The sequence below is a fragment of the Falco biarmicus genome, chromosome 7 (genome assembly GCF_023638135.1).
Source record: "Falco biarmicus isolate bFalBia1 chromosome 7, bFalBia1.pri, whole genome shotgun sequence".
Lineage (NCBI taxonomy): Eukaryota > Metazoa > Chordata > Aves > Falconiformes > Falconidae > Falco > Falco biarmicus.
This window is the reverse complement of record NC_079294.1, coordinates 64,930,097-64,957,914: the sequence shown is the minus strand read 5'-3', so window position 1 is coordinate 64,957,914 and position 27,818 is coordinate 64,930,097. Positions and strand designations below refer to the sequence as shown.

Genomic DNA, 27,818 nt, shown 5'->3' with positions numbered 1-27,818 from the left:
TCCTGGCTGCCAGAGCAATCCCTCGATGCCGCTGACAGCTTGTATGAGGGACAGGACTGTGTCCAGATGGCCCCAGATTTTGAGGAACTGCACTGAGAGATCAACACTGAACTTACCCCTCCCACGTCAGCGGTGGCGGCTGAAAGCACTTTCTTCTCCCACATCCCCCATATCCTACTCCCGTTGTCTGCCATCCCTGACAATATCGTCACTGACAATGCCACCCCATCACCATGCGGGCTTGGCAGCCATCCCTGGCTCCCCCTGACCTGCACCGCCTGTCACCTTCCCTCCACCACCCTTCTGAGGTCCAGCCTGGTCTGCTGTGTGCCCCTTTCTCCTCCTTTCTGTGTGTCCTTCCTCACCACAGCCTCCCATCTGTCACCCATCCCAAAAACCCAAGTGACAAATCACTTTTCTCAGCATCCTGTGCCTATCTTCCAGACATCCTTTACACTCCTTTTTTCCATCCTACAGCAAGGTCATACTTCTTAACCTCACTTCCCAGATGCCCATATGCTTTCTTTTTTATATATATTTCTTTCTTACCTTATCTCAGTTTCTTTTTCCCCCAGTGATGCCAGCTTGGATCATCTGTTTAGCCACATCTTATACAACTGCCTTTCTTCCTCCATTCCCCCTGTCCTCCCTTCATGGCACTCCTTTAGCATGAGTAGCCAATAGTTGCTCTCTCTTATCACTTAAGAAATCTTCCCGAGGTAGGATCTTTAAAAAAATTATCAAAGTCATAACAAATAGGTCAAACGTGTCAGGCAATCTCTCTCATATGTTGTCATTTAATTTAAAATGGACACTGGATGCAAAGTATGTAACAACTGTGTAAGGTGATGGTGATGCACCCTTTCCTGCACCATTTGAAATTTATCTTGTAAACACTTCAGACTCCAAGGAGCATTTGCAGTGATGTGGACACCATTTGATATGGCACATGTTATCATGCAAAAAGGACCACCCAAGCAAGTAAAAAAAACCCCAGCCTTCCCTATTTACTAAGATCTGCTTTTATTGGGGATAGGTTTACTAGTAGGACTAAGGAGATTGTATCCCTCTTCCCTCACTAGCAAACAATCCATGGATTCCCAAGAGAGGAAATAGAGCCCCATCTCTCTCATGGTACTATTCATGCCCATTTGTGAAGAAAACCTGCTCTGTGCCACAAAACCAGCCCTTCTCGCTAATTAATCTCTTTGCTCTGGAAAATACAACTGTTGCTTCCCGACTCTTCTTTTGTCTGCCCCAGGCACACCACAAGCTCTTGCTAACCACCTCCCTCCCCTTCTCACCAGTCATCCTGTCTCCAGTGACCACCTATAATCACATCAGGCATCTTGACCCTTATCCCAAAGTTTAGAATAGGCCACTCCATTGTTTTTATTTTTTTACTCTCATCATTCTGTGTTGCCAGTACCATGCACCGGCTGATGGGCAGCTCAGTTTGCTTTGCCAACCAGCTTCTGAACAGAACTTTAGCTGTCTTGATATTGGGAAGCTCACCGGAGCCACTCTGATGGTTACCCTGTGTCTGTCACTTACAGAAGACAAAGCCTGTATTTCTTCTACACTATGAAATAATAACTAACTGGAGCTCTGAACCCTGATCAGTAAAAACCCTTCAAATATTTGCAAGTTTTCTACTGTTTGCCTCTCTGTGTTCACTGCTCTTGGCTGAAAACATAATTGCTGAAGTAGGCAGGAAGGAGAAATGACACTAACGCAGTGGCTGGGGCCGCAGCCCTGCTTGGAGTGCTGGATCTGCAGCTAAATCTGCTCTGCAAAATGCAGAGAGGGGTCATGGGATATTTCTAAATGCTGTAGAGGAAAAAGTCACCCTCCTTTTCCCAGGTTTGATCTCCCGAGAAGCACATAAACCCCTCTCTCTGTTTCTCTGTATATTGACACATGTCTCTGTGTGTATGCACACAGACACATGTGCCTGCAAGAAGGTGACTTGTTCCGATTGCAAAGGTTTAAAAGCCAGACATGCTGATTTCTTACCAGGATTTAAGGGTCCAGAGCAAAACAAAAATATCAGAACTAATCAAACTACTTCCGAAGAAAATGTAAACATGCTAGAGATAAGGGAGGCCCAAGGAAACGTTAATACTTTAATATCTAAGCCAACTCTTCTTATTCTATATAGGACAGTGGTCCCCAATCCACAGTCCTCTGATGTTTCCTGTAGCAAAAGAAAATTTTTAAAAAGTTGAAATTGAGACTGGCAGGCAGAGCAAAAATAAAATGTTGCTTGTGGCACATTACTTGGTGTGTGTGAGTATTGTGCCAGGCCAATGACCCTGCAAGAGGCTTGTTCTGCTCATTCACATTCCTCCAAGCAGTAGTTTTCAGCCTTTGGCCAGGAGAGACCTTGTGGTCCATGAGGCAACCTCCAAGTGACCGGGAGAGGTAACACCAACTGGCAGGTCTGCGGTCAGCAAGAAAAATGGCAGAGGCTAGAACACTGAAATGGATTGAAAAATCCTGCCTTATGGGAAGAAATTAATTTAACTCTTTACTTCTAGCTCCATCACTAAGCCAGACCAGGATGAAGCCATCAGGCGGGCTGCTAAAAAATACACCCAGAGAGATAATTCTGATGATGATGTAAAAACACCCAGAGCACAACCTAAGTTTTACAGGTGAGAAATTCAGCTGCAAGTCTACCTTTTACCCTTTTAATTTTAAATGCAGTCAAGATGCCACAGTTAATAATATAATCTTCTGTGTTTTGTGGGCTGTACAGATAAAGACCAGTTGGTGGGTCAGGCATGGCTGCTTCAATCCCATCCTCACCGGGAGCCTCAGAAAGCTGAAGCCATTTGCGTGTATCTGGACAGGCACACACGGAGTAAAGAGAAACCAGTTCTGCAAAGGCACCAGAGGATTCCCCTCCCTCGTGCTGGTCAGTGATGGAGTTAATAAGAGCAGAGCTAGTTTCATTTGCTACAGGCTGGTTAATGTGATAGTCCCTGATGAAACCCGTGACCATGATGGACCAGAGAGTGACATGCAGCTGGGGTCTGCAAGGGGCATGATTTTAACACAAATGAGAAAAGGGATAATCTCCCCCCTCGCTTTCAACTTCCCCTTCTTTCCTTTTGGATACATCTATTAAAAGTGAAAGATTTTTTATGCATATAAGTAGATGCTTGGCTGGCAAAAACCATCACAAGATTTTTGAGAAACTTACAACAATCTTTGGGACCTAGCCGTCACGCTCTTTGTAAAGCATTCAAGTCGGTACCTCATACCAATCTTCTTTCTAATTTAATCCAGAGTAGTTGAGACTGGGCTACATTTAGATCAGTGAAAATCTGGTTGAAGAGCCATCATCAAAGGCAAGGAATAAGAGGAACAAATTACCAAATTACAGAACTTGGTGCAGGCATCTCCTGGAGAACGGCTGGGCTCTCCGTGAGCATCCTTTTAAAGCTTATTTTGTGCAGGGGAAGGCTCTCACCTCCCCTAGTACCAGTTCTGTCACAGATTAATAGTCTCTTTCCATAGCAACACCTGACCCTTTCCTCCCCTTGCTGTGATTATACATACATATATACATATATATACATATAGATATATTCCCTGTCTAGGGAAAGAATGGACAGCTGACAATTTTCTGTGGCATCAGCACAATTTAATGAAAGGAAGGCTTAAAAAAAAAATAGAGACCTGGAATGCTACATCTGAAAAAAAGAAATACAGGGAGTCATGGGATCCGCAACCATGTCAACAGCACAACAAGCTGTTATCAGTAGCTTCAGACAGGGTCCTGCTTCCAGAAGAGACTGTACTATGACAAGTATTGAATAAACGTGGGTGACAGCACTTTGGAAACAGGCCACTGCTGGGGCAGCTGTAAGGGATTGCCCAGGAAAAGGCAGTTATCTACTCTGAGGCAATGGTCTTCTCGTAGGCAATGCTATGAAGTTGGTCTGCAAGTGCCTGGCTAAAGTCCCAACTATACTCACACCATCTCTGGTCACTGCTTTTCAAATGAAAAGCACATGTTTCGTGTTAGAAGCAGAACCATCTTTCATGGCACATTTCAGGCCGTGGTATGTAGGATGGGTTGGGTGGAGCTCAGCCTCCTGACACCTCTTGCAAGGAGGAAAGTACAAATAAAAGCAAGAGAGAGCTGCACCTAGAAAAAAACATAGTACCCGAGAATGGAGTAAATAGGAATTCTTTCCCAGAAAAATCCAGAAACAATATTGTATTTACAGGAAAAATAAGTTTGCACAAAGAACTGAAGAGTTCAGCTTGCAAGAACTGAATCTGTGCACAAACCCAACTTATAACCAAAGGGGAGAATGTGATCAGGTCCAGGAACATACCCTAAAACCATTCAGAGGCCACACACAGCTGCTAATAAAAATCACATGAATGAAAGGTTAACAGCTCTTGATAAAGCAACCAGCACACAGGAGTGTCACCCAGCACTGAGCAAGACTGCTGCAGATGATGGGTGACGCTGAGATGTTCTCAGTGTGAGAAAGAACAAGTCCTGCATGCCTGGCCCAGCACACTTAAAGGGTAGGGAAGCATTTGGAGGAGGTGAACCCTACAGGACAAGCTCAGGATAAAAACAGATCTCCCAAGCATGTTAACAGAGAAACAAAACAGACTTTTAGCACTGGTATTGCTACTGACTTAAAAAACAATAGCTTGCACAGGAGAACATCATCGTATTTAAGAAATCCAGTACAGAATGGATCCACAGCCTAGAGATAAGGGAGCTTGCAGGTAAATTGAAGGCTGGCAATGACCCAAAACCACTGAAGAGCGCATGGAAAAGCATTGAGTGCGTGCTACTGATACTCCAGTGCTCTGATGTGAAGAAAAGGTATTATCCGGGGAGAAAAAAATCATTCCTAGGGGCCAACAGATTAGGTAGCGTGTTTGTTCCAGCTGTGAGGAGCAGGAGGCAGTCTATCAACATACTAAAATATCTTAGCATCTCTCATTAGAGCTGATGAATTTTTTTCTTTTTTTCTCTGATGAAACAGATGTCCAATTCATTGTATCTGAAACATTTTATTTCATCCCAGAAGATCCGCGCTCCTCACCCTGGCGCAGCCCCCTGCTGAGGCTGGCACCGGAGCTCAGGACCCCGTGAGCTCGGGGACTTGGGGCCGTCGGTCAGGAAGGATTCCCGCACGGCCCCATAGCAAAGCCAACAGGCATGTTTCAGGGGAGGCTGAAACAAAGGGGTTTGAAATTCCCAATTTGTTAACCTTATGGACCCTCTGAGGCTGCTCACAGCCACAGGAATTAAAAAGGATGGGGACAGGGGAGGAAAAAAAAAAAAAAAAAAAAAAAAGACGCCAGGGCATTCCTTGCTTGATATTGTTATCCCGGGGCTCCCAGGGCCAGCGTGGGCCGGGGACCACTGGGGCAGAACAAAGAGTCAACGCAGACATCAGCGTGCTCAGACAGAGGGTCCTGCTTGCTGAATGAACGAAAAACTTTTGACTTTTTAATCCCAAACTCAGTCAGAAGGTTATTAGACCAATGACTGCTGAGCCTAAACCAACAGCAAGCCCCTGACTGACAATTTCTACACATTATGCTAATAAAATACAGGACTTCTTTGAAGCCGACGCATGTTTCTGCTCTTGCCATACACAAACCATCCCATAGAACCACATGTGATGCTTTCCTAGCACTATTCCTCTGGTGTTTCTGTGCATCTCCGATGAAATATGGTCCCACTAAAATCACAGGCAAATTACATTCAGCTGTGTTTGAATAATACAAATACACTCACGTAAGAAACTTCCAAGCAATTGTAACTTCTTAAATAAGCCTGAAAGACTGAAAGCCAGAAAGGAACTGCTAGCGACAAAGTTTGATGTAGTAAAACTCTCAGTGGTGGGCCGTATCCTAGACCAGTGTTTACACTAGGCTCTCAACCCTGTGGCTGAGTTAAGGGTTAGCTTCTAGAAAGCTATCCAAACCTGCTGTTACAGACTGAAGTGATGATAAACTCACCAGGTCCTTCAACATAACAGTTCAAGATATATTGTTCACCTTTAAAATGCTGTTTATTACGGTACTTTTAAAACTAGATGCTAGAAACTCAGGGATCAAATTATAATCCCTATGTCTAGCTGCAGTTCTGATCCGCCGTCTGCTCTCTGCAAGTCACCTCGCAGACACATGTACTCAGTCTACACTGCCTGGATATTTTTATATTCTTTCTTTGGAGCAAGATGTCAAGCAGCAACTATAGGCATAAGTCAAGAGAACAGGAGGGAATCGCAGCTAATCACCTTAAAAGACAAAGCTGCCTTTTAATTTCTCTAATATTTTATCTTTTTTATGTAATTTATTGTGGTGAAAACAGGAAAGATTTGCCTACCTGTGTCAGTAAACTTTCCTGGGGTCCACATCAAGCTGATTTATTCTCTTTTGAAAAAGACTTCTCTAAGGGAAGAGTATATCCAGATTTACATCACAGTAAATGAGAACAAAATCAGAGTTCTCAGGAGGGTAAAATAAGCTTTGGATAATTGCTGGAATTGTCTTCAGCTGAGCCAAATTAACAAAAGTTTCAATCAGAAAGAGACTTTAATTCTGTTTAGCATTTCCCACCACCCCTGTTAGGTGGAATCGTCTCATTTTAGAGCCTAAGAAAGTACCAGGTGGAGAGAGCTCCTGGTGACAAGTCCCAGAGAGATGCTGTGAGGGTGCACTGCACCCCTGCCTAGCGGCGAGCACCCGTGCCCTGTGAACGCGTCCCTGCGGGGGCTGTATGGACGGCTCGAGCCGCGCCGGGCACCTATAGGGGGCACGCACAGAGTAGCGGGCAGCGGCCCGCTGGAGCCCGGCGGGGCCGCGGGCGGGGGGCTGGAGGGAGCGGGCGGCACTGCCCGCCGGCCCCGCCGAGCATACCCTGCCCTGCCCTGCGCGGCCCTGCGCGGCCGGAGCCCCGTCCCCAGGACGAGCGCTTGCCCTGTAAAACCCCGGGCTCAGCGGCGGAGGGGAGCGGGGGTGCAAGCGGGGACCCTCGAGGGGCGAGCGGGGGTGGGAGGGCGGCGGGCGCGGAGCGGGCGCGGATGCGGGACCCCCTGGCAGGGCGGCCGGCTGGGAGCTGAGACACGGCCTAAGAGTGCAATTAGTATTATCTTGATGAATTTATAGGCAGCGAGTCCTTGCTGTGCCTTTCAGAAGTCGCAGGGCACTCTGTCCCCATCTGTTCCTTTATGATTATTACTTCACTTCTTTTTTTCTTTTTTTTATACTAATCGTTGACCTAATATATATGGCTGGGGGAAAGGGGGAAGATGCGGCTCCTACACCGTCAATCAAAACTCTTCCTCAAGCCCTCCCCACACGAACACTCTCTATCTCCCAGCGGTGCTGGCAAGATGTTCTTAGCCAAATACATGATTCTATTAATGAGCACTTATATTTGCTAAGGAATGCAAATTCTTTCTCTCCGTGTATTATTAGCTGTATCAGAATGTTTGTCCTTTCAGTCCTCTTTGAAGTTGAAGGAGGAAAGGCTGTTATGTGGCACTGAGAAAGGGAGGGGGGGGGGGGGGGGGAAGGAGAGGGGGAAAAAGCACTTCTAACTCCTCCGGGTTTTTATTTGTTCTCTTGCCAAAAACGCCAAAGGTAGTAAAAGTTACAGAAATTATTTAAAATGTGTGGTTTTTTTCCTCCAAATTAGATAGATATTTTCCAACTGATCGTCCCCTTTTCATAATAATGGGATCTAATGAACAGCCTGCTTTGAATTTACTTTATAAACTAATCTCTCTGATGCTCTAGAGAATCTATTACGAGTTGGAAGGAAATAAATCCAATTGCCTCCCCGAACAGGAGAACGGCTGTTCCCGGCGCTTGGAGCGATGCAGGAGCAGCCCCCCCGCCCCTCCGCAGCCGCCGTGGGACCGGGCAGCGCCGGGGGTCCCGCCCGTTTCAGCCCGGAATTCCCGGCGGGATGCGCGGAGTTTGCGCGGGACGCGGCGGAACCCAAGAGCCGCTTGCTGCGGGTGTGCAGCGCGGGTGCGGAGGGATTGCCGTGCCCCTGCGCGGGGGCTGGATCCTCGCCCACCCCCGGGGCAGACACGCGTGGGGGCTCTCTGCAGCGAAGTTTTCCTTCCAGATAAGCGGCGGGGCGGGAGGGGGGGCTCTGCGTCAGCTCAACTTTTGTCATGTATCACTTTTCCTCTTGAAAGGTGTTATAACAGCAATTCAATTACAGTAAATAGTGTACATCATCTTCACAGCTGGAAAATTCTGTAACTAACTGTGACCAAACGTTGTAAAGGAATATAGCTTAACCAGTATTACTTTTTTTGTTGCTGACCACAGGTTAATTAATTTCAAGGAGCTTAGTATATCTAAACAGAAACACACTGAGATGCTGGCAAGAAATCATAAAATATAAAACGTGGAATTAGGAAGATCATGTGAAATCTCCACAGCAGTATTTGGTGCCTGGGAATAATTCTGGCGGTCCCCCTCAGACAGCCGCCCGCCACAGCCCCGACCCCCCAGCCCAGCGGAGGCACCGAGCCCTCCGCAGACACCCCAGGGCACACTCGGGTGCCCACGCGTGGGTGCTCATCCCCCGTGGGGGTGTGCGGGGAGCGCACCCACCCGCGCCCGGGGGTGGATGCGCCACGCACTGAGGCTCGCGTACACGGTCCTTCCAGCAAACCCCGCTTCCACGGCAGGCGTGCACCGAGCAATAGAGACATCACAGGCCATACGTATAGGCTGCGGCTAAGCGCCCGCTTCCAGCCCGGTGCTGGGCGTGCAGGAAGGTAGAGAGTGTTTCTGGGCAGGGCCGCAAGGTGTGCGTAGAGCGCTGGTCTGATAAAAAAATACATGGTCAGAGAAGCCCCGAACCACCCGTGTAAAAAAACCGAGTGAAATTCCCCATCTGTCAAGCGCGGCTCTCATTTCAATTAATGGTAATATGAGCTGCCGTCTCCAGTTGTGACTGAGAAGATTTAAGGACGATTTCATCTACTGGGGGGTATACGAAAGGGTGCTATGTACCGGCGGGGGTGTTTTCAGCCCGGTGGGTGCTGTTTCCCCTCGCCGGGGGAGCGCGGTGCCCCCCCAGCCCGCACCCGGCTGATCCCGTCCGAGGGGCCCGCAGCGCGGCGGGCTGGGACGGGAGGGGGTGCCCTGCCGGGGGGCAGGATCGGGCCCGGGGAGGCACATGCAGAGCCAGCTAGGAGCTAATCCTGCTGCTGAAACTGAGCTCGTCCTGCGTGGTCGTGGGGCAGCGAGAGGGGGAGGTTGGATGCTGTAGGTGGGGGGGTAGGGGGGGGTCCCGATTTGGGGAATTAAAAATAACATACACATACCCCCCACCCCCCAAAAGAAATAGAGAGAGACTGGGATTAAAGCTAGGTGGATTTCCCTGAGAAAGGGAGACAGGATCGGGCCCCTTCGCCTGCTCCTGCCCCGGGTTAGGGACGCCCTCGCCAAGCGGGCTGGAGTCACCAGAAGCGTTTCCATTAATTTCCACGTTTGTTAGCAAGCTGTTGGCCACGCTTCAAAACAAAACAAGTAAAAAAAAAAAAAGAAAAGAAAAGAAAAAAAAAGAAAAAAAAAAAAAACAATCCCACCCTCGATCTGTGAAAACTTTATTGAGCAAAAATTCTCCAGCCACGGACGGTCCCGCTTTGCTTTATAAGGAAGAAATTGTAAGTCGCCACCTCCAAATTGCACTCGCCAGCCCCAGAACAAAGGTCTGAGCCCCCACGTTTTGCAGTTGTCAGGACAATCTTGTCCATCTCTAGGGTGAAAGGAATACAAATTCCCGACCTCCCCTCCCTCAGCCTCAGCGAAAACCCGCAGGAGGGGAGATCACCACTTCAGCCCAGCGCCCACCGCCCTCCTCGCAGGACAGCTCTTTACTATTTAATTTTTTGACTCTCCCCAAGTAAAAGTTGGAGGCTTAAACTCCTACCCCGCGTCCTTGCCAGGATGGTAACGATTCCGTCCTGCCAAGTTCGTTTGCTGCTTCTCCTCCCCTCCCTGCCCCCCGAGCAGGTACGAACTCCCCGCAGCGGGACGGGACCTTTTCAGAGATTAAAAAATATCAGCGCGATACGAGCACAAACGTGCTGGTTTCCAGGGCAGCTCGATGACAAAGGCATGGTCAGGACTTGCATCAATTTTTTTCTACTTTTTTCCCCCGAATACAGTTTGTTCATCTCAAAGCGGGAAATTCGGCAGCAGCTGAAATTTCTGATATACATGTGCAAAAATAATTGTGTTATTTCCCCCAAGGAGGGAAGTAGTTCTTATAAATTGTCTTACACTTATTTCTGTTTTCCCCCACCGTCCGTCGAATACCTTTAATCTTGCGTCTTTCTAAGTCTTTCTCAGATTTTCCTGTCTTTATTTCTCTATTTCTAAAGCTGCACCCGAAAACATGGACCGCAAACGCATCACCATCCAGACACAGGTAGAAAAGTACAATACCCTGAATCCTCCTAATTCTAGTTTATCTTTTCCGGAGGGGAAAAAAAAATAATAAATCGCCCCCCAGAAGATGTTTTTGATCATCCTTTAAACTGACCCATCACTGCATGTTCGAATTACTTTATTTAAAATTCTTTAGCCTTGTTTATTTTCTTCAGGAAATTGCTTCCACTACCGCGTAGGTTCATTTTTGTGACACAGCCCAGAAATATTCCCAGCAGAGAAAAAATACACCGCAAACACAGCTCTCCAAAGTTTTTTTTCTTCACACCCTCAAGTTCTTCGATAATTTTCTTCATAAAATTCTCACCCATCATTTAGAAAAGGTGGGTCCGCGCAAAATGGGGGGTGTATTTCTTAATTAACTGATCGCTTCAGATGGCAAGGGGAAAAAAATGGATGTTATTTCTATTATTGAGACGTCATTTAGCAGAGTGACCACTGTCAGATGCGGGGGGGGGGGGGGGGGGGGGTACGGACGGACGGACACGGGGTGGGATGGGGGGGGACGGGATACTTTGGCGGGTTTAAATACAGGTTTTCTTATCATAACTTCAGCAATGCAAATCTCATCATTTCAGGCATTTTGCAGAGGTTATTTTCTGCTTCCCAGCGTGCCAGGGCAGTTATTTTTTATTTCGAGAGAAATTTTGAAACTCCAGTTACTCAGTGGAGTCTGAATCCTTTTTCATCCCTTCCAAGGGGAAAAAAATGTTCATCTTCCTGGTTAATATTTTTTTCTTTCATAAAGTTATATATAGATATATATAAGGTCAATTATCAAAAGCACATTTTCTCTGCTTCCCTGCCCGATCTTTACCTGAGGAAGTGCACTCGGCGCCAGAGAGGTTAACTGAAAATAAAATTAAAAAAATATATAGAGATATATATAGAGAGAGAGAGAGATGGATAGATGCATGGATAGATAGATAGATAGATAGATAGATAGATAGATAGATAGATAGATAGATAGATAGATAGATAGATAATCTCAAATAAAAAGGCATGCAGGTTGTGAAATATGGGGGAATTTTTGCTATTTCTTAGGATTTGGCTTGCAGAATACCTAGGAGTAAAATGCAGAAGAGGAAACTTTCCCGTGATCCGAGGTCCCCAAACGCTCGCCTCGGAGCTAATTAGGAAAGAGCATCCCGGCAAGTTCCTATTTCCAAATCCAGCTCGTTTATTTCGGAAAGTTACCAGCACCGCTTCTTTTAGCAACCACAATAATTAGACCTGAGCTGAGTTAACTACTCTTCCTCCAGGTCAACAAATCAATAGCAATTAATTTGAAATAGCTGAGATGATAAAACACTTCCTATTGCGTCTGACCTTTCCAAAAGAGTTATAAATAGAATATAGTGAATATATGTTTTAACACAATTCCCGTTGCTTTAATCTGTCTTTGGCTGTTCCTCGGCTCTTAGGACACTTTTTAATTTTCTATTTCCTTCCGTTTTTCCGACTTCTTTTTTAGACTTTAAACAAATGTTCTCAGAACGATTTAATGTTTTCGACAAAACAATAATGGCATGAGATTATTTGTAGCAAAAATAATCTCTTTACATTAAGTTCGAGGACAACATGCAATATATTTCAAGTAGGCATATACGATGAATGATACAATATTAGGCATGAATATACATGTAGCCAAGATTGTATCACTTATGCACACTGTCTCGGAGGACATGAATTGATCTAAAATTGAAATTGTAGAGGAGAAGAAGGTGATGGGGTGGGAGGACTGTAAACGGGAGGGATCAGAAACGTTTAGGTGTGGAATATTAATTATAAAACACAGAACTCTCTTTACTTTTCTTTGCCTGGTAAGAAAGCCTCGTCTTCCCCCACTCCCCCTCTTGCTCCCTCTCCCTCTCTTTTATTGGAAAGAGGATCCTAAATTCCTTTTGACTGATAGGAAGTTACAAGACAAGATGCTATTTTCTCTTTCTTTTCTGACAACTCTGTCATCCCAGGGATCATAGTCATGTCAGAGTGTCTGTCTGGGAGAAGAAGAAGAAGAAAAAAAAAAATCAGTGAAGCCTGTGGCCATCTTTGCATCAAAATTTTCCAGACCTCTATTTTTGATTGTGATCCCGCTGATCTGAGTTTGAAATGCGAACGCAGCAAAGCCCCTAAGCCTTCAATCGTGTGAAATTTTCAAAAGATCTCTAGAAGCAATCTCAGGCTGTCTGACCCCTGACAGGCGGAGATCTCTTTATACCTCTCTCTGCCAGCACTTCATTTGTTGGAATATCTTTCAGATTTGCACCTCCAGATGACAACCTGAGTGTTTATTATGTGTATGAATCTGAAATCTTCACTGCAGTACAAAGGAGACATCTTAAACATCGTATTTAATTTCAGATCATAATTACCTGCTCCTCTTTTGCTTCTAATTATCTATTCCTCCTTCCTCTCTGTGGCATGTTGATATTTTGTTGATTCTCCCTTTTAATCAGCCTTTCTTGCTTTCTTTCCTTTTTTAATCGTATTAGTTTAGTCCACGGGGGAATTAAACATGTCACGATGGACACACATCATGCCTATGTGGAGAGAAAATTCTAGCGACGAGTGTGCGCTCCCTATGGCTCCCTGTATGTATGTATGTGCTCTGGAGAAATAATAACTATTCCTGCCATTATAATCCAGGTTGTTAGTATGCTTCATCTCCCATTAATCTTTATACATCAATTTAAATTGGCAGCAGTGTTTATGTTTTGTCCCGTGACGTAGCAGCAATGTCATTTGGTAGCAACCAAAGCAGCCGAAGCCCTTTAGCGTCCCTCCTTTCAAGAAAACAGAAGGGGGAGGGGGGGGGCGGCAAGGAAAAAAATGTGAATATTTTTTTAAAAGCGCCAACACCTCTAACTTTTTCCCTTTTCTTTAAGGGAACGTGTCTGTCTCCCTCCTGCCCTCCTGTTCACCTGGTTAAAAGAATCCCCTCTCGCCCCAGACTCTTTGGAGAGAGATGGAGCTGGTCACGCCCATCCTGGCTGTTTTATTTTATTTTGTTGGCGTTAATTTCTCAGGTGAAATAACCGTCCATTGAACAGCATGATAGGTGTCGTCCCAAGTGCCCAGCTCATTTGCAACCTGTTTGCCAAGGTGGGATCCCGGCTTGCTCTGCAGCTCAAAAAGCGGGGAGAGAAGTGACTCCGGTGGGCTGCGGGAAGCCCGCAGAGGTGGGAGGCGGGTGCGGGACCCCCGGAGCCCACCTCCTCCGCGGCGACCTCCCATCTCTGCCCAAGGTGCTTAGGAGTTGAAGATATTTTTTTTTTTTTTAATAGGGGTTTCACATCATGTCTCCCTACCCCTATGCTATAGATCCGGGGTGTTGCTGTGATTAACTTATTAAAATATCTAGTCATTAGTTGAAGTTGTCCCGAAAACGCTTGCCTATGTGGTCAGATGTTTCTGTATTTACCCATTTTTTCCCATAAAACTTGTATTAAAACAAAATGTTACTTTTCTTTCTCTCAGGAGCTGTATATAGAGACCCTCCCTTTTTGAAATAGACCGCAGGGACTGTCATTAGATCAGATGGCAAGCCTTTATAGAAAGTGTTTTGCATAATTACATACCAAAGCCAGAATAGTCACCCTCACATTTTATGGGTCACAAACCATCAACAATTGGCACATTATTGTCCAAGAAACCCCAGTCCATTCACTGATAGAGAAAGCTAGACTGCCTAATCTAGAACTGAAGAAGATTGAAATTTCTTCTAACAAGAACCCAGAGAAGATTATTTTCAAACTGACAACGTGTTTACATATAGTTATAAAGTTCAGAGGATCGGTGGGGAGAGAGAAAGGGTATAAACCACTAAACATGATTAAGAATCGCACAGTGGCCTAATATAGATGGTTCATCAAAAAGGAACAGACTGAAAGCTCCCCCCCACCCCACCCCCCCCGACAGCCCCTCTCCTTTTCAGATCTGTTCCCTTTTCTACCGTTGTGATTCAGTAATTAAGATATTCTTATTTGGACAGACAGCTCCTCTGGTAACTGAATAATATTAGTTCCCTTTGATGTCAAACTTTTGACAGTTATCACACTAGCATTGGGCAATTTAGCACAAATGCCCTCTTCTTCTTTTTTTTTAAAGGGGGAAAAAAAAGTCTTTGAAGAAAAGTAATAAGTGTGATCGCTATCAGCAAATGATGTAAATCTCAGTGGACAGGCATCCCTGGGTATAAATTACATTTTGTTGTATATAATGAAGCGAGTTTTGTTTTTACCTCATTCGCTTATCATTGTCCAAAATTAAGGCAATAATCCCACTTCCTTCACACCAATTCACCACAGTCCCTCTCCCCTCTGATTATTTTCTTTTCTTTCACAGGAAAATTGGACGGGTTTCCAAGCCTTCCCCCCACCCCCCACCCCCCGCCCCCCCACCCCCCCCCCCGCCCCGCTTCCCACCCACCCGGCGCAGCGCGGAGCCGCCGGCGCTGCGGAGCGGGCGGCAGCTGCGGGCGGAGCGGGGCTGCGGCCCCCGGCCCCTGCTTCACCTGAGCCCCTCCAGCCTCGCCCTAAAGCCCCTCCTTGTGCCATGGTCAACCTCCCCCAGCCCCAGCCCTTCACCTGTGCCTCTGGGCAGCACCGGAGCCACGGCATCATTGTAATAATAATAATAATAATAATAATAATAATAATAATGGCAGCAGTAGCAAGAAACAAGGTGCATCCCCGGGCTGGATTTGCGAGGGGCGTGGTGCCCGGCTGGCTGGGAATAGAGCTGGTTCCTACCAGGAGTGAGGAAGGGGGTGGGGGGGGTTGCAAACATTGCAATATCCAGTTCGGGACTTAGGGAGAAGGGGTCTCCTGGGGGCTGCTCGCCTCTCTCCAGCATCGTACACACCCCCTCCCGCCCAGCCCGCAGATGCCACCCGGCCAGGAGATTTTCCCTGCAGCGTTAGGGACGACACCCGCCCCCCCCCCCTCCCCCCGGCCCCGCTGCCCCCGGCCTGCTCCGGGCGAGATACCTACACGGTACCGGGTGGTGATGGGGTAGGGGGAGACTTATTTATTCTGCTTTTTTCATCACAACTTTGGGGGGCGGGGGGAGGGGAGAGGCAGCTCTCGCCAGGTTTGCCTTATCGCGAGATCTGGGCAATTAAAATAAAATAAAATAAAATGAAATAACATAAAATAAACCCACCCGTCATGTCTTGGAGTTGGATTTAGGGGGGGATGATGCAGCTCCCCGGCTGCAATGTCCTCGCTAATCCCGTGTTCCCCGGGACAGCTCGGTGGAAGCGGTGTGTCCCGTGTCCCGCCCCCCCGCATCCCTCCGCTCCTGCAAGCAGCGCCCGCCGGCACCGGCACCGCAACGTGCCGCCCCGCCGGGGGCAAAGCACCGACCCCTGGCCCCTCCCCAGCCCTCAGCCCCGGGGAGGGGGGCGCAACCGCCGACTCCTCCTGGCGCGGCGCAAAACCCGCGGCCGCGCTGCCCGCCGGCCCCAGCCAGCCCTCCCTTCCCTCCCTACCTAATTAGTAGCCGTGGGGAGCGCCCTGATTAATTTAAATGCTTTTTGTAACACTGTAAGGGCGAGAGATATGTCTGCGGCCGCAGACGGGTTATATTATTTTCGGGCTCACGTTTCGGCGGGTGCCGGGTCGGGAAGGGGGGAAGCCGTGGCTGGACCGCGGAGGATGCGCTTGTGCTTCCCGGGAGATAACGTCGGCCCCGGCATCGCCCCTCGCCCCCAGGGAAGCGGCCAGGCTTTTCTGGAAACTTTGCTCCAAAAGGGCATCCTCGTGTTGTGTAACATTTTCCGAGGATTTTCATTACACGTTCAGCCAAAGGTAACACAATCATAGAGGGGAAAGTTTCTTTCCGTGGCCTTTTCCCCGCTGCCGGGCACTCTGGGGCTGGCAGGGGCAGGGGACTCGCTCGGGCCGGCTCTGGCCTCAGCCGGCGGCGAGGGCATCGCTGGGTTGGTGGCCCGGGGGGATGCAAGGGAAGCTGGGCCGAGGTCGCCCCCACAAACTCCTACCGTAAAAATAAATCTTCGCCTGCCGCTGCTTCCGCATCTTCCGTGCAAATAAACCTCGGGGAGATCTCCCCGGAGCGCCTGGAAAACACACGCGTGGTGGCGGGCGAGGGGAGCGCTCCCCCCCGCAGCAGAGCGCCGGGGCACGGACAGGGCCGGGCCGTGCTGCCGGGGCGGGCAGGGTCCCCACGGCCACGGGCGACCGGGGGGCGGCACTCACGCACCCCCGCTGCGAACCGCTGGATTCCTCCGGCAACGCCATCAGCCGGCTCACGTCGGACCCAGCCCGGGGCCGCAGCCACCAGCTGAGGCTTCATACTGGGGGGACACGGGGAATTGGGGGGGAATCTGCACTCAGGTACTTGCAACAGGTATGGAAGTGTTTTACCTTTCTCGCAAGCTCGTCTCTAAAGAGAGAGTTTATTGTTTTTTTCAGGAGAGAGCTTCACGCAGAGGGATCAATTGTTTTTTAAAAAAAAGGGGAAGAAAAATGTATTTGCGCCTCAATCTTTTCCAAGGATAAAGAGACTTGAGAAGAGCAATGTAAAAGACAGGTTCAGCTTTGGAGAGAGTGTAGGCAGCCAAGAAACTTCAAATAAAGTCCTTGAGCGGTGAAAGAGAAAGTGCGGAAACTTTCCCAAAGGTCACCTTCGCAGCAGCGGAGAAAGTTCTCTCTCCAGTTCTCCGCTCTTGCGGTTCTCGGGGAGGGGGGCCGGGGGCGCCGAGACTCGCTAAAATCGGTAACACCGTCTAGGAGCCGCCGGGGGTAACACCTTCCGTCCCCCGCCCCAGCCCGGGGAGCGTTCGTGGTCGCTGGTCCCGAGGCGGGGGCCGTGACCGCCCCCGCACCCGCTGCCACCGCCCGGAGCCTCTCGCCACCCCGGGCGGGAAATTAGGAGCGCTGGAAACACGGAGGCAGGCGAACTGCGGGGCAGGGGCAGCTCTCGGATCCGCAGAGAAAGAGAAGGGGAGCAAAGCCAGTGAGAAGTCTACCCCCGCCCTAAATCACAGACGGGGTCCCCGTCGTTTGTTTTCCAATTTACCACTTACTTTAAAACCATTTTACAACCTACAAAAAAAAAAAAAAAAAAAAAGTGTAGAAAAATCCGAGAAGTAACCCTGTTTTCCAAGACCAAAGGGACCCCCGCTGCCCACGCCGGGTGGCCCGGGGCCGGACGGGAGCCCTGTGCCGCCGCAGAGCGAGGCCGGGATTTGGGGAGGGCGAGGGGGGAGCCTGCGGGAGCGAGCCCTCCGCACATGTAATCACAGTCATTAATTCATTCATAATAATTCATTAGAAAGGAGCGTTAATTACTTCCTTTGCAATACTTTTCGGGTTGCAGGCGAGCCCGGGAAGGGACGGGAGGGACCGGCGATGTCCTGCCCACGCCTGCACTTGGAAGGGAAAAAAAGCTTCGCCAGCGAAAATTGTCTCCCCCCAGAAAAAAGAATGGACCTTTTCCTCCTCTGTTATTCCTCCTAATTTCTTTTTTTCTTTTCTTTCTTTTAATTTTTCTTCCCCACACCGCGCCTGGTAGCACGCAGGTATTAATCAGGTAAAAAGAGAGGAAATGGCCCGTATTTATTTTGAACACGTTCCTGCATGCATTGTCCGGCGGAGGTGGTGGGTTCAGGACTCGGACCAGTTTGGCCTTAAAAACCAGCAAAGCGGCGAGAGTTGCGCTGAGAAGGCCTCTAAAAATGAAAAAAAAAAAAAAAAAGAAAAAAAAGAAAGAAAAAAGAAAAAAGAAAAAAGAAAAAAAAGAAAGATAATAGCAGATGCCTCTCTTTCCCAGCTGGATGTTGGGGATCGTTTAATTACCCCTTTTTTCCCTTCGAGGGTCCATAATAAAAGCGGTGAAAATGACACTGGGTCCCGTACAAGGTGGGATATTTGCTGCTTTAACGTGGTTATTTTTCTCTGCGGGGAGAGGCTTGGGAAGGGCTGCAGCACCCAACGCCGCCGCAGCTCCCCGCCGCTCCTAATGCGACACTGTATTAACTCCTAGTTAAGCCAGCAAATAATATTGTTCATTCATCTTTTTCAAAGTTGATTTATAGCAATCGACAGGTTAAAGCGTCATCTGACTTCATTACTTTTAAAAGCTGTCTATTTCAGAACTGTCACTTTTCATCACTTAAACCGAATAAAACGGTTGAAGAAATGAATTGAGAGAGACTTGGAGATCGTGTTTATAATTCTTTGTCTCGACGTTAACATTCCTAATGACCTGACCTGCATGGGGAACCTGTGTGCCTAACGCGGGGATTAAAAACAATAATAAAAAGAAAATAAACACTCCGGGCTCCGAAAGTTACAGACAAGGTGAGAAAGTGGCAGGGGACAGAGGAAGAGCAGAACAGAGATGCTTCACACGCACTGAAGAAGCACCATGCATGATCATGCATGTACTGCCCACGCCCAGAGAGGTGGAAGTTAGCACTGGCGTAGCAGTTAATAATTCTCTCCGTTTCTTCATCGCACTTCTGTCACAGCTGTTTAAAATACGGAGAGGGGAAAAAAAATAAAAGGAAAAGGTATTTCTGAGTAATTCAGCTCACTGAATATTTTTCATACGCTATTAGGCTTAATTTTTTTCTTTTTTTCTAATCTACAACCGATCATTTCGGAGAAGGTTGCAGGTATTGTAGGGAAAAGATAGAGCCATAAAAGACTTTTTCCACCATCACAACCACCCCCACCACCACCACCCCCCGTCTTTTAGAGATGTTTAAAACACTAAACAAAAATCTAAATCACAGAAAAGCAATCCGAAATGACAGCAGTAACTTCTCTGACCAGACAAAAACTGGCTAGTCCGCGTTTGCGTGCCATGCTGGGAATTCACCTTTGCAGCAGTTTTCCTGCCTGCACCTTCAGGTTTCCGTGGGGTATTTTGCTTTATAAAACTATTGCCAATAACAGGCGGTTATTAATAAATCCGCACCCGAAGTGCAACGGTAGCAACTCGCTGTCGGGGGGCAAAGCTGTGGGAGAGGAGGAATTATTTTAAACAAACTACACAGGTTGTTGCCCTGCGTTTGCTTTCACTTAATGCCGTGGGCGTGACCGCTTGCCTGCTAAAATAATAGTGTCCCCCCGTAAAACCGGAGCAGAGGTGCCCGACGGCGCCCCGGGAGGAAGCTAGCCCCCGCGCTCCCGGGGCCCTGCGGAGCTCCGCGGCCAAGCAAGCCGGCGGGGTGGGAGGTGGGGTGGCCCGGGGACAGGGTGAAGTTGGGGTGGGCAGGAACCGCGGAGTGTCCGCAGGTGCGGAAAGTGGGTGCTCCGGCTAGCGAGCACCGGAGGGGGGGAATTCCGAGGGCGGATAGCTCTCGCCGACCGGACCGTGTTTTTATAAAAACACGTTTTATTTATTACGCTGATTCTTTCTGGCGGGGTTGGCTCCCCGCTGCGCACCCACGGGGCGCCGCGCAGCCGGCCCCGCGCCGCCGCCGCGCCGGGCCGCGGGCGCCGCGCTCCCTACCGCCACCTTGCTGCGCAGGGCGTAACTGCAGGGCGCGGGGCGCCGCGCAGCCGGCCCCGCCGCCCACGCACCTGCGGGCCCTCCCGCGGCGGGGCCGCGCGTGCGGAGCCGGGGGCACGGCAGAACCGCAGGGCACAGCTTCCCGGGGTACCGCAAGCTGCCAGGTCTCAGGGAAGCTGTAAAACATAACAGATAGTTTTCCTCGGCCTCCCTGGAAGGTCCTTTTTTTAAATTTCTTTGTGTTTGGGGTTTTTTGGTTTTTTTTTTTTTGTGCCTAACCTCTCCGGGAGGTTGAACTCACAAGTGTCCTGTAGCACAAACAACTAAGACAGACTTGTACATTCAGTTTAAATGAGCAAAATCGAAGGATCACTTCCCGCCGGCTATGGCACGGGCGCACAGGCAGCGCCTGCCGTAATTTCTGCACGGGAAGGAAAAAAAAAAGGCATTTAACTACTTTGTTCTGGATTATCAAAATGGCACGTAGAAGGCAGAGTAATTTCTTTAACTACATGGAGCACGTACAAGTATGACATTTCTCGGGACCCCTTTACATTTTTTAATCTCTTTGTTTTCCCCAGGAAAAAAAAAAAAAAAAAAAAAAAGTAAATGGTGAAAAAAACCCCACACCAGCCTCAGCTGTCACAGTCCGAAATTCCCGCATCGTTTAAGGGAATAATAAGCAGTGAATAAGTAAATGTAAAGAAGAAGATGAAAACGTAAGGTCTCGAAATAGTTTCAGTACTTGGAAGGTTCTGTTGGGAAATTATTAAAAAAAAAAAGAGAGAGAGAGAGAAAAGGAAGAGAAAGACCCCCCTGCAGGCTCACAATGGGGACAGTGTCACATGCCCGTTTGAAAGCGCTCCGCGGATCTCTGCGCGGGCCGGCTCGCAGTCAGGCGGTGCGCGGGGACGGGGTGTTTGGGGGGTCCCTTTCGGCTCCGCTGAGGAGGGAGCAGTGGCACGGGCAGGGAGGAAAGGGGCGATGGAAAGGAGAGTCCTCATCTCCCAGAGCTGGCTCTGGGTGACAACGGAGGGCAAATGTCCCCCGGTTTCCCTTCGCCCTTCTGTTTACAGAGAATTCCTGCCCACCAGCGCACATGGTAGTTGTTTAGCATGAAACGTGCTATTAAGTATTGATTAAGAGCTTCCACATGCTATTCCGAGAATATAAAGAGCTATTAAGAGCCATTTGACTTTACCAGAAAGTAGCGAATATTAGTTAATGAGTAATGGAGAAAATAGAGGTGCGGAGCAGCCGGGCCCCCGGCCGGCGGTAGCACAATTGTATTATTTCAAAGAAAGCAGAAAAGAAGAGAAAAATCGCTCTATTTTTTAATTCCAGCGAGAATTTCTATCGGGAACAATATAACCCAACAGCTGCGACAGGTGGAAGAGAGATAATTGAGCAAAGGCTGCTTTTGACAATTAATATTACGGGGAGATAATGTCCCTGGTCCGGGTTTGTTAAGAGCCGGGTGTGCGAAGGGGCAGCGCAGGGGGATGCAACAACACCCAGAAATTATGAAAAATACTCAGAATTGTGCGAAAAGGGAAAAAAAAAACCCCAGGAGTTAGAAAAGACTGCAAAGAAATTCCCCCTGCCCTGTGCAGACAGTGGATCCCACGGGCTGAGAAGTTGCCTCGTTCCCCCTTGCCCCCCCCTCCCCCCCCTTTTTTTTTTCGGGGGAGGGGGTTAAGAAAAGAGTATTTCAGGTAGACGACTTAATGCTCGGAGTCTTTTTTTAAAAATGCTTTTATTGCTATTGCACTTCCTACCACAAGATGCAGAGCAAGTCAGCGGAGTTTGTATTACAACTATGTCATAATGTTTCACTGATGCAAAACATGTAGCCAGAGGGGGTTGCTAATGATTCCTGGATTAGAGAGAGGGAGAGCGAGAAGTGAGAAAAAGAAAACCTGGTTCTTTTTTTTTTTTTTTTTTTTTTTTTAAGCTACGTAAAACCTACCCATTAATATCCAGCACTTGCAACATTTCAGTATCTCGCACAGGCACGCGGATCTGCCATGAGCCTTTTAAACACCGCAAACGTTTTGCATATTCCACCTATTAATTATGTTTGCAGCCTATTAATTTCAGGAGGCTTTTTTCTACAGAAAACAACTTCCAACTTTGTAGCGGCGGGGTGGGGCGGGATGCTCCGGGAGCCTGGAGTTTCCGCTCGGGATGGAGACCGCTGCAATGTGACCGTGCCCCAGTAACCCCCCAAAATCTCTCCCCTCGCCCCAGGACACGCAAAACCTGTGCCCCCAACAGCGGGCTGGCTCCTCTCGGGGTGTGTAGCTCCACTGGAGAAATGAGGAGGGAGGTAGGAGAGGGAGATGTTGCCGGGATTAAGGAGCATCCTGCAGAGATGCCGAGGGCACTGGGGGCTTTCCTCGCCCTCCTCCTGCGCTGGGCTCTAGGCCCGGTGGTAAAGGCTCCCCCCGGACAGCGTGGGAGGTTTGGAGGGAGGGATGTGAAAAAAGTGGGGGGACAGAGCCCTTCTGCACGGGGAGCAGGGGTTCGGGTTAAGCCCCGGCTAGGGGGGCGGCCGCCCCGGAGCGGAGCGGGGGCCGCGGAGCAGCCGGGCTCTGGGTGCCCGCTCCCGGCCGGCTCCCAGCCGCTTCCCCGCAGCCTCTCCGGCGAGGTCGCAGCTGCAGCTGGAAAAGATTTTCCCCTTTTGACAAGACATTTTTCTTTCTTCCCCCTCCCCTCTGAAAACCTTGCGGGGAACGACGGGGGTGCCGGGGAACCGGGCGGGGGAACCGGGCATCGCCACCTCCTTTTGCCCGGCGCCCCTGGGCTGGCGCCGGGTCCAGCCCCCCCCGGGCCCCGGGTGCGCTGCCCGCCGCCGTGCCCATCCTCCTCCTCGCCCTCGGGCCTCGGCCCCTCTCTCCGGGGTGGCCCATTTCCCGGTGCGGTCCCTGGCCCTTGGCCCGGCCTGCCACCATCCCTGCCGCGAGGCGGGATCGGGCCCGGCGGGGGCTGGGGAGGGACCTGCGGGGCAGAGGCGAAGCGGAGCCCCGGTGGGAACGGTAGCGCCCGAGATTTGGAGCGTCCTCTGGAAAAGGCAGGGGCGAGGCACCGGGGGAGGAAAGGGCTGGGGTCGTGGTTACATCCCTGGGGACCTGCCGGCCAGGGCTGAGCTTTGCACCTAAATCCTGCCTAAGCAGGACCCGCGGGCAGCCCCCAGCGCCGGAGCCCGACCCTGACCTCGGGGCTGCCACCAACCTCGGGCACCCCGCGGGGCTGGGCAGTGGCAGGAGGTGTCCGGCCCTTTAATCTCCAGATTTCGCTCAGGAGAGATGAAAAATAAAAAGTTTCAAATGTGACCTAGTTCCATCTCCCCCTCCCCCTTCCCTTTAGATATTCACGTCATCTATTAAGGGGGGGGGGGGGGGGGGAGAAGGGAGAAGCTAAATTTACGAGGTCTGGTGGGTTCTGGAGTCTGGGTGCTGGGAAACAGGTGTTGGCAGTTCGCTAGAGTGTCAGTCAACTTTTGGAGATGAAGTCATTAGGGAGGTAGTCTCCTCGGAACAATCTGGTGGTTTCAGTCGGAGTTAATTTATACCGAAAAAAAAAAAGGGGGGGGGGGGGGGGGGGAGGAAGAAAGGAAAGAAAAAAAAAGAGCCTGTAGAAATACCGAAGGGGACAAACATAACGAGAACAGATTCACACTCCTACAGATTATGCCACTTGGAAGTCACATCCTGAGAAAAATAGCCGGCTCCTGCACAGCACCGGCGCGGGGCGGGCGGGGGGGCTGCGGGCGGGGGGACTGGCCGGGGCTGGCTGCCCCGCAGGCCCGGGGGAGCGGCAGGAGACTGCGGAGGGCAGACCCGGGCTGAGAGGGGGGGGTCCTGTCCGCTCCGCCAGCCGCTCCGCACATCCACCGCTTCCCCTCCGGCTCCCGAGTCCGGGAGGCGGCTGGCCGGGGTCACCTTTTGCCTGTGCCCCCCCCCCCCCCCCCCCCCCCCCCCGGGGCTGGAAATTGCCAGTGACCCTGAACTGTTTCTCGGCTGCGTTTGAAAAGGCCGGCGATCCGCGGGCCGAGACAAAAGGTTTCATGTGCACAAATACAATCTACTTAAGGCCTGAGCACGGCGCTGCTCCGAGCTGATGCCGCATGTCTGCGGCCGGGCTCGCCGCCGCTCAGTGCCCGTGAGCCGGGGGCGGGGGGGGGGCGGCGGGGGGCGCTCCGGGGTGGAAGAGCCCGGCAAAGGCGTGGTGCGAGGCTCTGCCTGTTAGGCAGGCATCATGGCATATCATTTGCTTCAAAGAGGTGCCGGTGGGGTGGGGTGGGGTGGGGTGAAGAAAGGACTGATGCTCATAGATCCGATCGCCCACCCCCCTTTGGAGCTGGGTGACAAATCACCTCCGTTGTATCAACCACTTGTTTCTTTTAGTATCGCGGGGAAAGATTTCATTAATGCTCCTCCGGCCCCCCCTTTCCCCCCCCTCCCCTCCCTCCAAATCTATTTTCTTGCTCAGAGTGTGTCTTCTAATCATAATTAAAATCGTCTCATATACATCGGCGTCTCTTGTGTGCATATTGAATTGCAGGTGACTGGGCGGAATGTTATTTCACTCTAGTCTCTCATTTTTACATTTCCACAAAAAAAAAAAAAAAAAAAGAAAGAAAAAAAACCCAACCACAAAACCCCAACCCAGCAAAACCCACCAGCCCCGGCGCTACTACCCCTCCGGCCGCAGATAAGGCGTATTGTGAATATCGATAGAGAGGAGAAAGGCGATATTCGCAATCGATCATTTAACAGGCAGCCGTCGTGCATCATGTTCAATTCCATGGTAAACCCGCTACTTCACTTAATATAATTAAGATTAAAACTCAAGTGGTGGCGGAGGGAGCGGCTATTGATGATTTGCAAGGGCAGCAGCCGGGATCTGATGCCCGAGCTCAGACGGGCAGGGGTCACTTTTATATATGATTCCCGCGTTATATCATATATACAGCTTGGTAGGTGTGGGGTACGCATATGCGCAGCGGTGCGCGTAGGTTCGGCTACGGCACTGGGCAGGAAGCTCCCCCAGATGACCTTTTCTTTTTCTTCTTTTTTTTTTTTTTTTTTTTTTTTTTTTCTTAAAAGCAGAGGAAGATGATCGCGCCGTTATTTACAGTCACATAATTAAGCCAACGTGATGGTTTTGAACCAGAAACCCCAGTGCCACTCGCGGTGGAGCGAGAGGGGCTGAAGCCAAGTTTATTGTCTATCGTTTCAAGAGGGGGGGGAAGGGTGTAATTTACGCGCTATTGCTATTATTATTATTTCTGTGTGTCTGAGGCCACAAGCAAAGCATAAATCGAGGTGCTGGGTGCTTATTCCAGGCGATGTGACGGTCTGGAGGCAAGGCAAGGAGGGACTGTGGGAGAGTTCAAGCGAGGGCTGAACCAGCCTCGCAAGCAGGGCTGAAACCCGTGTTTTCTTCCAGGCTTACATGAGGGCTTGTCATTCGTTTCTTTTTCTTTTCTGATTCTTTTCCCCCCAGTTTTGTTTTGGTGTGTTTTGGTTGGGTGGTGGTGGGTTTTTTTTGTGTTTTGTTTTGGTTTTTTGGGTTTTTTTTTAACCAAACAGACACGCTTGGTTCATTTTATTTCCCGACACCGTATTCAGCCTCTGCGCCTGAAAGTCCTCTAAGCGATAGGTCCGCGTTTACCTCCTCTAGAGCAATCGCAAAATACACTTCAGCTTAAGGGCTGGAGAGAAACCTCCGAAAGCAGAAGCTCCACACAGCAGCCTGGTGCTGCTGATTATATAGTGCAACTTGAAATGATCTCAGCCGGTGGAATATTAATCAAATCAATCAGGGTTGACAAATGAGAAATATTTGAGGGAAGGTGGTAATTTACAACTTTGTTATTAGTTAAGAATCTCCCGCCTTGTAAAAGTAATTAATAACTCCTGGATGGGAACAATTTGGTAACGGCAAGAAGACAGCGTCTTGAAATAAAACAGGATAAAGAGAGGGGTTGAGAAGTGAACTGCGCCTCCGTGAAAGAGAAATTGCAAATGATTTTTTAAAAAGATGTCTACAGGGGGATTATATATATATAATATGTATATAATGTATACACACGTATAAATATGGCATAATCAGCGAGAGGGCGAGCGAGCGAGGGAGACTAGACAGGAGATAAGTACTGAAAAATAAATCAAAACATTGATTCTCGTGGTCACATCTCCCATCCAAAGATTAGACGCAACGCCAGATTTCAAAGTACTTCAAAGAAATGATACCCTATACGCAAAAGTGCGAGTCAGAAACCAAAGGAGCGACTCCAAACTGATTTGAGAAATGTATTTCCCCCCCTCTCCCATTCACACCCACACGCACCCTCTCCAATGCCTGATAAATGTGAAGACCCCTTTTCTCCCCAACTCCCTCTCAGATGGGAAAACTCAATTGTCTGTAATGTTTATAGTGTTAACCCTACTTATCTGCAGAACCCTCCCCTCCCCACCCCTCCCTTTTCACTTTCCATAGACACACATTGATTATTAGACTGTATGGACCCCCCTCCTTTTCCACAACCCCACCCTCAACAACTGACCAAAATAATGACTTGTTGGAAAACTATAAATCATTTTCGTGTTTGAATCCCTGAAGACTCTATTTAAGTAAATAGGCTTACTGTGAAACAATGCATAGATCCAAGTCCTTCTCCGGATTGCTTCCAAATGCTGCCATCTCAAAACTTTTATTTACGAGAGAAGAAGAGGAGGAAGAAGGGGAAGGGAAAAAAAAAAAACCAACAAACAAACTTTGGCAAACTTTATCTCTTCTTTATTATAAGCTTCAGCCTTGCCTTGGTAAGCCCCAGCCCGTTCTACAAAAGGTGGCTAGAGATTGAGATTTATTGGTTTCCAAATGAAAAGATTCATTCGATATAAGAGGTTAACTCAAAGTTCCTTAAACCGTGACTAGCATTGGCAAGGAGCTTTGCCTAGTCAGCACAAAGGCAGTTCAAAGAAACCTTTAAAAATACACACAGATATACATACACACAAACACACTCTCACACTTTAGCCTCAACTGCAATTTTCTTTTCATTTTTGTTTCTTTCTGCCATTACAAAGCCCTGAGCCCCTTTGTAGGTAGCTGGAGGGTGTTTTTTTTTTTTTTTTCTCCAAGCTGAACTTTGCCATTTTGGTGTTGACCAACCCCCTTTTCTTTTGCAACCAGTGAATGAAAAGACTCAAGGGGAAAAAAAAAAAAAAAAAAAAAAAGATTAAGAAGTAAACGGGGTGAGCAAAAAAAAAAATCCTTCTAATTTATAGCGAGCAGAACAACGTTTAAAAAATAATAGAACCCCAAAGAAACCCCCAAATACGTACAAAGAGGGGGGGTCAGGCAAGGTGACAGGGGGAAGAGAAAAGCAGCGAGACGGCCGCATGCTGCTGGGGGTGCTGGAGAGGGGTGCGAGGCTTTGGGGTGCTGCCACGCCACTTGCGTGTCCCTGCGGGTGTGCCCGGCCGGAGCCGCACACGGCGGCAGCCGGGGCTGCGGGCTGGAGGGCTCCGTCCTGCGTGTGCAGGCAGAGCTATGGAAATGGTAATGAGGGAAAATTAACCCGGCCGTTTGTTACATTGCCGGGAGATCAATGCCTGACCCAGGGCTGAGGGATGGCTTACTTCTGTAGGAGAGATATGAGATAATCGCTCTGAAACACGCCGGTGGCGGAGACAAACAGGGACCCATTTGAATATCGCCTTTAATAATAATAATAACAATAACAGTAATCCCCTCACCAGAGAGTGCGGGAGATAAAGCGCGGAAGGTGCCGCCCGGCTGCGCGGCGCTGGCGCGGTGCGGGGCCGGTGCGGGGCCGGTGC

The 27,818-nt window shown here is 49.2% G+C and overlaps 1 long non-coding RNA gene across 2 annotated transcripts in view; it reads right to left on the bottom strand.

The window, feature by feature from the left end:
- The window catches only part of LOC130153223 (uncharacterized), a 35,114-nt gene extending 7,997 nt beyond the window's left edge, over positions 1-27,117 (bottom strand). The window contains exon 1 of one of the 2 annotated variants that reach the window (XR_008823275.1): positions 26,618-27,117. This is a non-coding gene — a long non-coding RNA (uncharacterized LOC130153223). Of the gene's footprint in view, positions 1-15,642; positions 15,746-26,617 lie in introns of those variants that run through there. The other variant, XR_008823276.1, reaches the window with a different exon arrangement.
- Positions 27,118-27,818: the final 701 nt, after the last annotated feature.